General features: G+C 37.1%; 1 protein-coding gene across 11 annotated transcripts in view; it reads left to right on the top strand.

The window, feature by feature from the left end:
• EPB41 (erythrocyte membrane protein band 4.1) overlaps window positions 1-15,190 on the top strand; it is a 201,629-nt gene that overhangs the window by 169,525 nt on the left and 16,914 nt on the right. The window lies entirely within an intron of this gene.

Raw genomic sequence — 15,190 nt, 5'->3', positions numbered from 1 at the left:
AGATGACACAGGCACATGGGATTTTTTTCTTTTTTCTTTTTTTTAGATGAAAGGGAGGAGGTGGGATAGTTTTGTAGCTTTGGAAACTTCTTGTAGCCCAGAATCTGTTAACAAGACAGAATCACTATTCTATTTTGAAGGAGCGTACTGTCAGAGGCGGCATTCTGGGTTTGCTTGCCTTCTCTGACTGACTAATCTTTACATACTTTAGCACCCCCATGTGATTTAATTTATATCATTGTGATATGGTAAACTTATGGAAACTTACTTTCTGTGTAACATTCTGATGATGGCTTAGATCCCCACCAGAAAAAGTAGTATTAAAAAATTTGAAATGACGTTAATCCATCTCTTTTAGTTTGTACCTGTCTCCTCAAAACTGTGAGATTCTCAAAGGTGAGAGTCTTTGTTTTCTGCATCTTTGTTTGCCAATCTATCACCTTTGTATCTCGGATATATAACAAGATACTTAAAATTTGTTAAATTGGATTAAATGATTAGTCACAGATGGTAATGGATAAACTCTAACTTCTCATGTAGAATCTCTCATATTGGGACACAGATTTATGCCAAATTAATCACCATGAGCCTAATCAGTATATGTGAGTAGCCCTCAAACCCATATATGGGCCAGAAGCCACAGTCTCTCTTATTAATCCTGTAGCGTGGTCTGTGGTTTCTTTAAAAAAAATCTCCTGTAGTAGGTGTCTGTCTCTCTTGTTAATGTCTTGTAATTTGGTTCAATTAAGAGCTCTTATCCATTTACCAAAGGTAACAGCCAGCTGTTTTCCCTATGGAAGGTATTATTGAGACCGGGTGCTTGTTTGTATGTATAAATGCATCTTGGAGTGTGACACCGTGAGGGGAACCTGATGTTTGACAATTTGTGTTTATCTAAAATACATTGCAGAGAAGAGTTTGATTCTTTTTTTCTTGCATTTCACATGGTATAAAAACGCCAAGTGTATCAAACTCTTGTGATATCAAGGGTTTTGTATATCAGATAGACCAGGAATTGGCAAACTTTTTCTGTAAATGTTCAGATAATAAATATTTTAGGCTTTACAGACCATATAGTCACTGGCATAACCACTCAACATTGCCACAGACAACAAACAAATGAAGATGAACGTATTCCATCACTTTTTTTATGGACACTGAAATTTGAATTTCATGTAATTTTTATGGTCACTAAATACCATTTTATGTTTTCCAAATCATTAAAAAATGTAAAATCTTTCTTAGCTCATCGCAATACAAAAACAAGGAGTGGGCTGGATTTGAACTGTTGGCTGTAGTTTGCTGACTGACCCCTGATACAGATCTAGAGAACCAGAGAACTGATAAATTTACTCTTTCTGCCTTTGTACTATTTGAAGAGTTGTAGATACTCTAGCGTCTTTATTCAGGGTTGAAGTATTTTCGGTCTTGTTTATGACTAGAAATGGAAAACAAAATACAAGGCATTTGTGTCTATTTATTTAGTAATCAGGGTGCACCAGAACTGTGATCTAACATATCTGTAACCATCACAACACCCCTGCCTTTGTCAGCTTTCCAGATTGTTCAGTGTTAACTGTCCTCGTAATATATTTAGTGATGAATTCAGCTAACCCCTTTAAGGGTCTGCTTTCATTTTCCCCTAAGGAATAAAGAAACAATTCCCAAATTCATTTTCTCTTTAGATAGTTTTTAGAGAGATCTAACAAACATGGTAAAGTACATGAAATGATTTTTTACTCTGAAGTTTTGGTACACCTTAGTGTTTCAAACAGTTGTATAAATTTAAGGTTGGGAATCTAAGGAAAACATTTTAGAAGGGTTCCTTGTTCTAAATAAAGAGATTTCCCTAAGAGGAATTCCCCCTGATTTAGGGCCTATTGGGACAGTATTTACCAGTAAGTCAGAATAAAATGAATTTATATCCTTTCGGAAGTGTCTTTGCTTCCTAGTTGACATGGACATGATTGTGTTCTGAAGGAGTCCTTGGTCTGTGTTTAGTTTTGGGAGGTGCTTTCTAATAAATCCGTAAATTTACGTTTCTTTCCATTCTCTGGACCAGGATGCTTTAGCTCTGATACTAGGCTGAATAAATTGTTTATCCCTTAGCAGTTCAGCAAGATATTAAGCCTAAAGAAATCTGCTAAGAACTTCTCTTTTGGAACGTTTTCTTTGACATTTTTCTCACGTTATTTGCTGTTAATATGTAAATTTATCATGAATAAATCTTATTGAAAATCTGATTCTGGGTGATAGTAGTCATTAAGGAAATAGGAGCCAGTAATGCAGTATATAGACCCACTCAAAAAAGAAAAAAGAAAAGGAGGAAAAAAAAAGGAAAAGAAACTTCTGCTTCAGAGGATTAGCAAAACATTATCAGCCAGTCTTTCTAGAAAAGTTCCCTTGTTTTTCCACATTTTCACGCTTCTCTATGTCCCAGTAATTGTCTTTTGCTCAGCCCTAAAGCAGACATAGCCTTGACATGTGTTCAGTTCTTAGAATATTAATGTTTTAAAATCAGCTTGGAACTCATTTGACTTATTTATACCAAGTGTTATAAATAACTTTTTTCTAACCATCTTAATCAGTCACTGCAGCACATGTAATTGTCGCATCTGTTAGAAGCATTTTTAATACGCTGAGTTTATCTTTTGTTTTTTTATAAAGCACGCTACAAATTAGTGGTTATTAACCATCCAGTATTGCCACTGTGATCACAGTGAAGAGTGAAGAATGGAGTGGGTGTGGATATGTGGGTGTGAGGAGAGCGTTCTCCTATAATACGGAATTAACAGAAGGTATACTGCTTTCTTCACTTCACCTCCGGTAAACCTTATCTCTTATGTTACTCTCACAGTTCTAGACTCTATTGTATCACCCAGATAATTACTTAAAACCAACATTCCACATTTTGAAGTGGTCTGTTTACAAGCTCAAAGTATGTACTTCATGGCCGTGTCTGAGTAGTATAAAATTTTGAAGAGTTTCTTCAAAGCCATGTTCTTTTTAGGAACTTGTTGAAAATGTTACAATGGAAAGTCATTTTCATTATTACAGGATTTTTCAGGAAGAGAAGACACAGCTAGTTAGTATCGAATAAGAGTTTCCTGTTGTACTTACTTCTGTGGAATCAAAATGTTATTTTCTAGATACTAAATTGGGCCATGGTGTTTTTTTAAGTACTTATTATGTCTTTAATCATTTTTGGAATTGGGATTTCTGAGAAATCCTGCCAAATATATTTGTGTTCCATATTAAATGATCAGAGTTTTTATACTGGTTATAACTCCTTACTCTCTATCTCCATTTCTCTATCTTAGCCCTTCTTAGTATCTTGAAATAAAATTTACCAACCAAAGGCTTCTGGTCTCCTAGACATGTTTAGTATAACTTTTAATATTTGCTGAAAACTTTGACTTCTATAGCTCTGTTCAGGTCTGAGAACACTCATTTGATCTGTGGAGTCCTTGCTGGTGAGTGCAGTGTTAAGGCAAAATTTTCTATTACCTAATAGATAAAATTTTGCATCAGGCACTGATTTTTGAAGCTGTTGCTTTTACAGTCACCTTTTCTGGGGATAATCTAATAACAGCACTATTAAGGAAATTATAAAAACTATGTTTAGAGGATAACTGTCATTGGCAAATTTCATTTGCTGGCATTTGTGAGAGCTGCATTATGGACTGATTTTCTTATAATAAGCAGTTTTACCAACTGTAATTTACTAAAGGCCAACATCTAAGTGAGCCCCTTTATCCAGATGTAATCTTTATATGCCAGAGAATAGCAAAGAGCCATGAAAATGACTCAAGTTTTGTGGAGAAGCTAGTGAGCACTACAAGGGTGTATTTCTAGCTAGGGACCCATGGCATACTAACTTTATTTTTAAAAAAAGTGTGGGGGCAGATATAGCCAAGAGAGAAAATTTAGAATGAAGAGAAATGTATTGCAAGATAAGGTATGGCACACTAGAGAGGAAAGATAGAATTTTTGATTCATCTTTTGCTAGTCACATGGTTACTCTGTTGTTAGTTTATCCCCATCCTGAGTGTTTGTGATTCTAATGGTCTTTTTCAAACTGTCAGCTGGCCTGAGTTTTCCACTGAAAGTGTACCAAAACTATTATTTATGAGGCTCTTGAGGGGTGTGGGGGGGTAGAGAATGATTTTTTTTTTGGTGAATTTTGTTCTTTCTTCATTCGTTTCCTTTTTTGGCTGAAGAATGGGCTATTGCTGCTTGACTTGTCATCTTTATGTGCTGTTTATACATGGCTTTTACAAAAGAAGCTATTACCACATCTGATTTATCTTTTATTGCAAGTGCCCATATAAAAGTATTTGTTTTAACAAAAATTTTTTAATTACCAGGTTGACATTCCTACTGATTGTCATACAACCACAGGAAACACCTGTTTCCTGTTATTAGTTATTAAAATTAGTTATTAAAATTAGTTATTACTAATTTTCAAAACAGGAATAAGATTACAAATATTGGTACTAAATTAATGTATAAAGACATTTTTTTTAGAGCTTCCCCCCAAGGCATTTAAAGCCGTTCTTTGCTAAAACATAAATTTCCCATGTTTTGTTAAAGAGAAAAATGTAGAAACAAAGCACTCGCAATTAACTGATCTAATCAGGATTGGGTTCTACATTTTGAGTTTGCATGTTGCAGACCATTTGGGGGTATTACTTAAATAGACTGTTGATAAGTGACTATAATATTTATTGTTTACTTCAGTAAAGAACCAGGAGCTGGACACTACTGCTGGGTATCTTCCTTCTGTGCTTAGCAAGATAACCTCGATTCCTGCTGGTTCTGTGGGCATTTGCGGTGCAAAGCATTTCTTACTGGGTTTGCGAAGCAAGGGTAATGTGCTTGGTGGGTGTATGTGTGTCTGGGCACAACCCTGTCCTTCAGTCCCATTGCCTCCTTCTTCTCACTCCCTTTTTCTTATCATATTTATTTTTTTAATTATGTAAATCTTATTAAAAAGTCTAACAAGGGGTGCCTGGGTGGCTCAGTGGGTTAAGCCTCTGCCTTCAGCTCAGGTCATGGGATCAAGCCCCGCATCGGGCTCTCTGCTCAGCAGGGATCCTGCTTCCCCCTCTCTCTCTGCCTGCCTCTCTGCCTACTTGTGATCTCTCTCTCTGTCAAATAAATAAATAAAATAAGAAATTTTTTAAAATCTTTAAAAAAAAAGTCTAACGAATACCCAAATCTCCTTTTTGTGGCGGACAGAAACACTGATAGCAGTTTAATATATAAACTTTCCCTGAGGTGTTTACATTTGAACAGGCCACAAAGTCATTGCAAAGATGATAAAATTACAGAGCTGATCATATCATTGAGCAGTATGTGTAGGGCAGTCCTAGGTCTCTGGTAAAATCTAGGAGCACCTGGCTGGCTCAGTCGGTGGAGCGTGTGTCTCTTGATTGCAGGGTTGTGAGTTCGAGCCCCAATTGGGTATAGAGATTACCTAAAACATTAAAAAAAAAAAGAATGATAAAATAGAATGAAGAGAATGTGAAAACAAATGCGAGTTTAATAAATGTGGTAGATTTAGGGTTCTCTTGTGGAAAGTGCGTATAGAGGTAGTATGTTAAATCTTAGGCTCTTTTTACAGAAAATTTAATAATTTCAGGAAGCAAAATCTGTAGGTAGTAACATAGATATGATTTGGACTTAGAAACAGCAATAAATCTATTAAGTTTTAAATGATTGTAAATTTTGTGACTTAATGAGAAATGTTTTTCCTAATTTTCTTTCTTAGCAGATAGTATATATCTCAAAACTATTAAAAAATGGCCTATCCAGTGTTTTTCATAAGGAGCTTGAATCAGGAATATTTATTAAATATTCTCATAGTGTACCTATTTTAATTCTTATATTCTGTCACAATTTCTTTCTTCAAAATTCTGTCTGGTGAATATAAATATATTTATAGTCTCTAAATATATATATTTATATATATTCTCTAAAATATAAGGAGAGGGGCGCCTGGGTGGCTCAGTGGGTTAAAGCCTCTGCCTTCGGCTCGGGTCATGATCCCAGGGTCCTGGGATTGAGCCCCACATTGGGCTCTCTGCTCAGCAGGGAGCCTGCTTCCCCCCCCCCCCCCCGCCTCTCTGCCTACTTGTGATCTCTGTCAAATAAATAAATAAAATCTTCAAAAATAAATAAATAAAATAAAATATAAGGAGAACCTGGCTGAGAACTTGCTAAGCCGAAAGGAAGACCAGCCTTAATTAAATCTATAGGATTGGCCCACTTTGGGTGCTCAAGAAACACTTCCAAGTAGAGACTAGGTGGCTTTATTGCTCTGGTTCATGTTTCTTTGCAAAAAGTAGAATTTTAAGAAATAGAGTACAAAGACAAATAGTGTCTAGTATTTGCCCATAACTTCACTGTGAACCCTCATAATAACCATAACAGTGATGCTCTTTCTTCTTCTCATAAAACGGAGTCTCAGAGCTTGAGGCCTGCCCAAGAACAAGCGGTTTTTAAGTGAAAGAACTGGAACCAGAACACAGGTCTTTGATGTTTCAGTCTGATGACATTCTGTCACACCACAGCTGTCTCCTAAGTCACTCAGTCCCCAAATGAAAATGTGGTAAATGTTACAGAGGGTGAGTTAAGGAGAAGGTTGGAATTTGTGAAACCTTAATGATTTATGAAACTGGGTATTAAAAATGGCTCTCAGAAAAGAGAACGGTTCTTTAAGATCCTGAAACCACTGATGGATTGATTTATTAATGCTGGAATCGCTTTATCTTAAGTTAAATCCTCCAGACTGAGTCCTGCAGAAGGTCCCAGAACCGGAAATAGGATCTCTCTCAGTGTATAGGATCCAGAAGATAAAGTGAGAAATGAGGCCTTGGTTGTGGTTGAGGCAAAGGTGTCACGGCTTTTGTTGGGCCCCAGGATGATCTGGTTTCTGGTATTAAAATTATTCAATAGGGGTGCCTGGGTGGCTCAACCAGTTAAGGGTCTGACTCTTTTTTTTTTTTTTAATTTATTTATTTGACAGAGATCATAAGTAGGCAGAGAGGCAGGCAGAGAGAGAAGAGGAAGCAGGCTCCCTGCTGAGGACCCTGGGATCATGACTGGAGCCGAAGACAGAGGCTTTAATCCACTGAGCCACCCAGGCGCCACAAGGGTCTGACTCTTGATCTCAGCTCAGGTCTTGATCTCGGGGTCATGAGTTCAAGTCATATATATATATATTTATATAGATTATATAAATATATATTATATATATTTATATAGATTACATAAATATATACTATATATATAAAATATTTATTATTAAAAATAATAATAAAAAAGCAAAAAAAAATCATCCAATAAAAGGAATTGAACTTTTTGGAAGAAAATAATTAGTAGTTTACATATTTATTGAAGATATTTAGATCAATAGCTTAAATTCCCATTAATTAAGTCAAACCTCACACACAATGTCAAAAGAAAACTCGACTGATATCCAGAAGCAAACAAACCAAAAACACCTCATTGTCAAACCAAATGACATTTTGTACCTCTAAGAATCATTCAAGCTTCATCAAAAAAAGTATTTTTGGTATTCTGTGCCTGAGTCCCTAAGTATATTTATGTCAGGGTCAAACCCTTGCTGATTTGGAGTAGAGTGTTTAAGATGGTATTGGTAGGGGCGCCTGGGTGGCTCAGTGGGTTGGAGCCTCTGCCTTCAGCTCAGGTCATGATCCCAGGGTCCACTGGGCTCTCTGCTCAGCGGGGAGCCTGCTTCCCTTCCTCTCTCTCTGCCTGCCTCTCTGCCTACTTACGATATCTGTCTGTCAAAAAATAAATAAAATCTTTAGAAAAAAAAAAAGATGGTATTGTAAAGTGGGTTAGACCAAGATATTCATGCAATTTAGTGAGAGAATTTGTATTTTGGTCTGGCTGGACTATTAACATTTTTCTGCAGTTATTATTTGTGCTTCCTACTTCTCCGTTTCATCCATTCGATAAAATAAAATGTCAACCTAGCATATTAATGGCCCTCTCTTAAAATTTGTCTTGTTTTTAGCAAGTAAGAACACCCATATTTATTCATATTTGTCTATACTATCCATTGAACATGGACATATATGAAGATAAATTTTTCATAAGTATTTTTTCATAATTCATAATTTTCATAAGTATTTTATTGAATAAAATATTAGGGAAAGGCATTTTTTTGCAAACTCAAAATTCAGCATATACTGATTCCCAGGCTCTCATTAGAAGTTATCTCTATAACTGACATGATTATTCTTTCTTTCAAAATTGTTCTGTCAGCTGTCTAATTCTGCTAGTATGGACTCAGTAACATTACTGACTGGTGTATTTTGATGCTTAATGCAGTATCATACCTGAGAATGCACCAAAAAATTAACAAGACACAGTAATTAAACTCGAGACCAGCTCTTGAGTTTAATTAATAAAAGTTGCCTTCTCCGCAAGGTTCCACCATTGCCACCACCATAAGATATATTTATCTTGTGTAGATATACTTAACTGACATCTGTACATATCACTGTCAAAATCTTCAACTAAATCTAAGTACCATAGGATCAGATCACATCTTTCTTTCATCTATCTCCAAATCACCTAAAAGACGTTTTTCTTCTGAGATGGCTATTAAACCATTTATTGAATTTGTTCAGTCATCCTGATGTTTTATACTTGATTCCAATAAAACAAGATTTAAGCCTGAGGTACAAGGCACTCGGGCCAAAAAAAGAAGAAAGAAAGAAAAATATAAATCATTCTGACTGAAGTGTGATAGTGTTGATTTGTAGTATATATATCACTTAATCTAGAGTTACTGTTCAGATCAAGTTTTAGGAATCTTTGATCTTTAATATTTTATATTCCCAGTTGCTATCATATCTGGCAAGACAATGATAAATTTCTTTGTATGTCTTTCCTGGTTTCAGGGCTACGTTCTCTAATAAGATAATCCACTAAGGAGTTAAGTCACAGATACAGCCATATTTTCATTCATATTCCTGAGAATAGCCCTGCCATCTTTAAATCAGAAGACATTAAACAAAATATAATGAAGCTACACCTTGAAGTTGAGCTATTTCTTTTCCACCCAGATATATGAGTACACAGTCATTGACTTTGACTTTCAAAATCCACTTGATAAATTACTAAGGTTTTATATTATATATATAAAACAGAATGTTTATATTAGTTACCAATCACTTAGCATTCTTTCTATTAACTAGTTTTTCTTTTAGGAAACTATTTTAACTGGTTTTTTTTTAAGATTTTATTTATTTATTTGAGAGACTGAGAGATAGTGAGAGAGAGCATGAGTGGGGAGGAGAGGGAGAAGCAGGGAGCTCCACGAGGGGCTCGGCACAGCGACTGACCCTATGACCCTGATATCATGATCTGAGCTGAAGGCAGATGCTTAACCAACTGAGCCACCCGGGTGCCCCTATTTTTAACTGTTTTTAAATGGTTAGAGGACATTAAGGATTTATCAGCACTTCATAAATTGTTTACCAGATTCTTCAGGTTTTGTAGATTATTTCATTATGAAACCAGATACAAAAGCTTGCATAAGAAAATAATAACATTTTTATAACAAAAGTAATGCATATTCATTTAGAAAGGTTAAGAAATACAGAAAAACACATAGAAATTAAGTTATTTGCAGTTCTTGGGGTGCCTGCCTGGCTCAGTCAGTAAAGCATGTGACTCTTGATCTCAGGGTTGTGAATTCAAGTCTCACATTGGGCATATAGTTTACTTAAAAAAATTTATTTGCACTTCTGCTACTACTACTGATATTTTAATATGCACTGAAATCTTTTTAATGTGTGTAGTTATACACAGGAAAATATTTTTAAATGGGTAAGAAATAAAGCATAGCACATTACCAAGGGGAGAGTACAGTCTTTGAAGTTAGCATTTTTGCCTTCCTCCCTCATTCCAACATTTAATTATGGTCCTGAGGTGAAAGTAGTCCCCTGAAATCACCTGGGAAGGTGGCAGTGATCCTGCTGTTCTTCACTTAGTCCTTATTGTGTGCCCAGGATTTTAATGTATAGAAAGATAAAATGAGACAATAGCAGGTTCTTTTCTCCCTCCCAATATAGAAAGGAATTGCTTTTCCGTTGCCACCCAGAGGTAAAATCCGTCTCACTAAAGCAGGAAACAGATGATCAAATGTGTGTGGGAAAACTTACTATATGGTCCCTCCAGGAAAAAAAAAAAAAAAGTATATATATTTTTTCTTATGTGGCAAAATTTTAGGAAGGTTTTCAGGATTTATTTTCATTGTGATTCTTAAGGATAAGACAGTCTTATAAGCATAACTGTGGTTCTTTCATTCATCTGAGCTATAAATACCTTGCTTCAAAAATAACCTGAAGAGGAAAAGTCTCTGGATTGCATTTAATGGAGTGGCACTGCTCTTAATGATGTCTGGGATCTTTAAGTCAAGGGAAGAGGTAGTTTATAACTTGGAAGGGCACATACCTACCAGAGTTTGATGATCCTGAGACATAATCCTTCTAACTAAATACTCTTCAAGAGAAAACCGCTAAAAAGAAAAATGTTTGTTCCCCCCCCCCCAAAGAAAATACTTAATTATCATACTTAGCAGGTACCATTCACTTTTTAAATAAAATTGAAAACTTTCTAATAGTATTCTCAATTAAATATTTGTCTAACATTCTTGCTTATTCTGTTCTTGAAACCAACTAGATAAGCTGACTGTACTTTGTACAGGCAGTTGGTCTTACTATTGTAGCATCTTGCTTCTTCTAGATACCCCGTCAGTCCAGATAAGCAACGTCTGAGTTAACACCTTTGAATCACATTACGTCTCAATTTTGTCAGTTACTGTGGGAGGTTCAGACACAGTCCTATGTTTGTTCATACCCTGACAAGATTCCTTTAAAGTTTCCAGGCCAGTCTGCTATATGCTGTTGCGCAGAATCTTATATAATCCAGTGGCCCTTCCTGATGGCCGTCGTTAAAGGCACAATGCTGTCAGTTAACATTCCTCACTTATGTTACTTGCCCAAGTTTGGGAATTGTGTCATGGAGACTTTGTATCTTCTTTTTGCCTCCATCCTTTCTGGCCTTTCAGCCTTCTTATTTTTAAAAGGATAGTGCTGGACACTGAAATCAGATTCTACTAAGAGGACTTCGGACAATCTCGGTACTTCTCAAAAGTATAGTCAGGTTTGATGCACATTCTTTTGAACATAATAGGACATGTCCTCTGGTCTTACCTGAAACACTTTGTTGCCATGGAAGAAATGGTCTTTAGAATGAGAAACCAACTTGAGTTTAAACCCTTGCTCCATCACTTAATTAGCTTTGAGTTGCTTACCCTTTCTGTTTCTTCGTCTCTATCTCTAAAGTAGAGGTAGTGACTACTTCATAGTAAGGTTGTGAAAAATTAAGTGAGGAAACATATTAAGGTGACTAGTGCACTATCTGGCATGTTGTGAACACGAATAATGTCACTTTTCCTCTTTACTGATGTAGGAGATAAAATCCTGGATGAGAGAGTGGGTCTGGTCAGGTGGACCACTTTTTACATTCTTTCCTTTTGTGTGTCTGTGGTGGGGTGGAGTGCAGCGAGAGAGAGAGAGAGAGAATTTTAAATAGGCACCGGCTGACGAGGGGCTCGATCTCACAACACTGAGATCATGACCTGAGCTGAAGTCAAGAGTTGGGTGCTTAACCAACTGAGCCGTTAAACATGCCTTTTCAGTTTTTAAATAGCACAAAGCCAAGCAGAACTTCTCAAGTCACCTGGATTTATTGAATATACTTTCAGCAATGTTCAGTTTTTACTGAACATCTGTTATGTGCCAAATACTGAACAAGAGAGATATAGAGCTAAGTAACGTAAGAAATCCTTATCTCCACTACCCACCCTCCCCACATACACACAAGAAACTCACAGTCTAACGGGAAAGATGGTTTACTAAACCAGTAATGATAAGGTGGAATGGGAACAAAAGAGGAATAGTATCTGCATACTCTAGGTAGTCAGGGGGAAACTTCCAGAAATGACACTTGAGCCGAGCATGGACTTTTCAGGCAGAAGGAACAATATTGACAATATTTACAAAGGCAGGGAGGCAAAAGAAAGCATGCTCTGTTCTAGAAACTGAGTCAATGAAAAGAAGGGTATCTGTGGAGGTGTGGCAGGGTGAAGCTGGAGAGAGAGGTAGGCGTCATATTTTAAACTATTTTCTGTGTCTTACTGAAGGGTCTGAACTTTAACCAGAGGCAGTGAAGAACCACAAAAGGCCTTTAAGCTGTAAAATGGAATTCTCGATGTTTCATTTTAGAAATAAATACTTTAGGGGTGCCTGGGTGGCTCAGGTCATGAGCCCAGAGTCCCGGGATTGGGAATGAGCCCTGAGCAGGGTGCCCCCCCTCCCCATGGGGAGTCTGCTTCTCCCTCTGCCCTTCCCGTGGCTCCTGCTCTCTCTCTCTCTCTCTCACTGTCTCTCTAAAGATAAAATCTTAAACAAAAAATAGAAATAAATACATTAGCAGCAGAGTAGAAGATCTGTTTAAGAACAGTTTGAGGGGCGCCTGGGTGGCTCAGTTGTTAAGCATCTGCTTTTGGCTCAGGTCATGATCCCAGGGTCCTGGGATCGAACCCCACATCGGGCTTCCTGCTCGGTGGGAAGTCTGCTTCTCCCTCTCTCACTCCTCTTGCTTGTGATCCCTCTCTCCCTGTCTCTCTGTCAAATAAATAAATAAATAAATAAATAAATAAATAAATAAATAAGGTTTGAGATGAGAATGAAGGAAGGAAAAAAGCAAAGAAGAAAAACTGTTTAGGGCATTAGCAGTAAGTGAAGTGAGGCATTACAAGAGCCTGAATGAGGGTAGTAAGCATGGGAATAGAAACAGATAGATAAGGGCAATATTAAAATGGAATGGAAATGACTTGTGGTAATTCACGGGAGTTGTTGGATGAGTATAAGGAGGGCATTGAAGATGATTTCAGGATTCTGGCTTGGAAGACTGGACGGATGATGGTGCCATTTACCAATATAACAGAAATGATGGAGGAAGTTGGGGTGGCAGGTCCAGGCGGCGGCAGAGATGAGTTTAGCTTGGGGCATATTGCATTCCATATGGCTGGGAAGATGTCCAGTAAGTAGTTGGCTGTGTCCAGATCTGGACAACAGAGCCAACTGGGAAGGTCGATTTAACCATATGTGAGAATGCTCTAAGTGATAATCTAACCCAACTGTTATTAATTTTCCTTTTATTTCCAGTGATTAACACATATTAAGTGGTCAGCAAATATTTGTTGAATTGATGTTATTATTATTTTTTTTTTGAATTGATGTTATTATGGCTGTAGCTTTTATCGGTGGTCTCCTCTGCACATGCTTTGAAAAAAAAAATTATTGCTTGATCTAGTTTTATTCAACAGTAGGCAACTTTGGGCCAGGTGTTCCTGGCCTAAGCTATGTTCAATTCACAAATGGCTTCTTGGTGGCAGACCACCACGTATCACTTGAGCAGACTGGTATAAAATTGGCTCTAACTTGATTTTTTTAGGTACATTCCTGGTTATAAATCAGCCTTCTCACTTGTGACAAAATTATTTGGAAAAACCGTGTTTTTCTCCATGTGAGTGAGTTTGTATATGCTGTTCACAGTGTTAGAGCTAGCATATAGCAATTTGAAAAAGTCCATTTGTTTATTACCAGCTGATCTATTTTTGGACAGCTCTAACAGCTTGGTCTGACTCAAAAGAAATGGTGAGAAAAGTGTCCTAGAAAGTAATACAGTGCGTAAATAATAACAACTAATTTAGTCTAGTAAAAAAGGCCCTAGCATATTCTAGGTACTCAGAACTTTGGTTGAATTAAGTGCCTCTCTATGGTACTTTAGAATTTACAAAGTGCTTTCACGTATATTGGTTTTTTTGATCTTCAGAACCCCATGAGTCAAACCAGGTATTTTTCTCATTTTAAGTATGAAGAAATTCACATACCCTTAGCAAGAATATTTTATGTATCTCTGATTCATCTGCAGACAAAGACAGTTTCTATTGTTCTCTCTCAATCCCATTTTTCATGCTTTGTGTGATCATATGATCTTCATAATCAGTCCATGAAAGACCTGCCTAATCCGAATTCAACTTGTACCACTCTGGGATGCTCTTGAGTTGATGGTTTCAAGACGGCTTAGAAGTATGGCCTGAAGTTCTTGAGTGCAGCGCCTCTTTGCTTGACTTAATAGGGCACTGGTTTATATCCACCACAATGTAGGTTGGTTTACAAGTCAAGGAGCAGCAGCAATTTTTTAAAAAATATAATACGTGTCTTGTGATTTGAGCAGTAACATGTGTACGTACGCAATCCAAGCATGTGTCATTGACTCCAGGAATACCTTTTGAAAAGAGTGCTTTTCTGTTAGTAAGTTCATAGGTGGTTTGTAATATGGGAAGTTGATCTTGGCAAAATTTCAGGCCCACATGGCTTTCTGGTGAGCACATGCACGTGTTTACCTTTCCTGACATTTAGCTTCTTCCTTCAGCCTGTTGGTTTTTCACATGGCTCATAATCCTTTTTTACTCATGTGAATTCCTTCTCCTCTACCTAATAGAACCTTTCTTTAACTTTAGGTTTATGTCCATCCATGGTGATGTTACCTTGTTATCCACATTCTCTTGGAAGTACTTATTTTAGGTCTGTTTTTTCTGTGCTGTAAGATACTTGGTCCAGGAAGGAACTGTTTCCAGGACTTACTTCTTAGGTATGGCAATAGGTCATTCATCTGTGAAGAAATATAGCTTGGGGCGCCTGGGTGGTTCATTTGGTTAAGCATCTGCCTTCGGTTTAGGACACGATCTCAGAGTCCTGGGATAGAGCCCCGCATCGGGCTCTCTGCTCAGTATGGAGTCTGCTTCTCCCTCTCCCTCTGCCCTTTCCCCCTGCTTGTGTGCTCTATCTCGAATAAATGAAAAAAAGTCTTTCTAAAAAGTGTGTCTCAGCTGCTGGGTCACTTTTATTATGTTTACAAAGAAATCATTATTTTTGATACTTAATTTCATGACAGTGGTTGGATTAAGTTTGTTCTGGATGTATTCGATGTTTTAATCCCTGCCATCCAAAGTCGAGATTTTAGTCTCTCTGCGGGGCCTAGTATGATATTTATGGTTTGGTGATATGAAACA

The sequence above is a fragment of the Meles meles genome, chromosome 1, assembly GCF_922984935.1.
Source record: "Meles meles chromosome 1, mMelMel3.1 paternal haplotype, whole genome shotgun sequence".
Taxonomy (NCBI): Eukaryota; Metazoa; Chordata; class Mammalia; order Carnivora; family Mustelidae; genus Meles; species Meles meles.
Note: the sequence above shows the minus strand (reverse complement) of the source record. Positions and strands in the feature narration are given on the sequence as shown.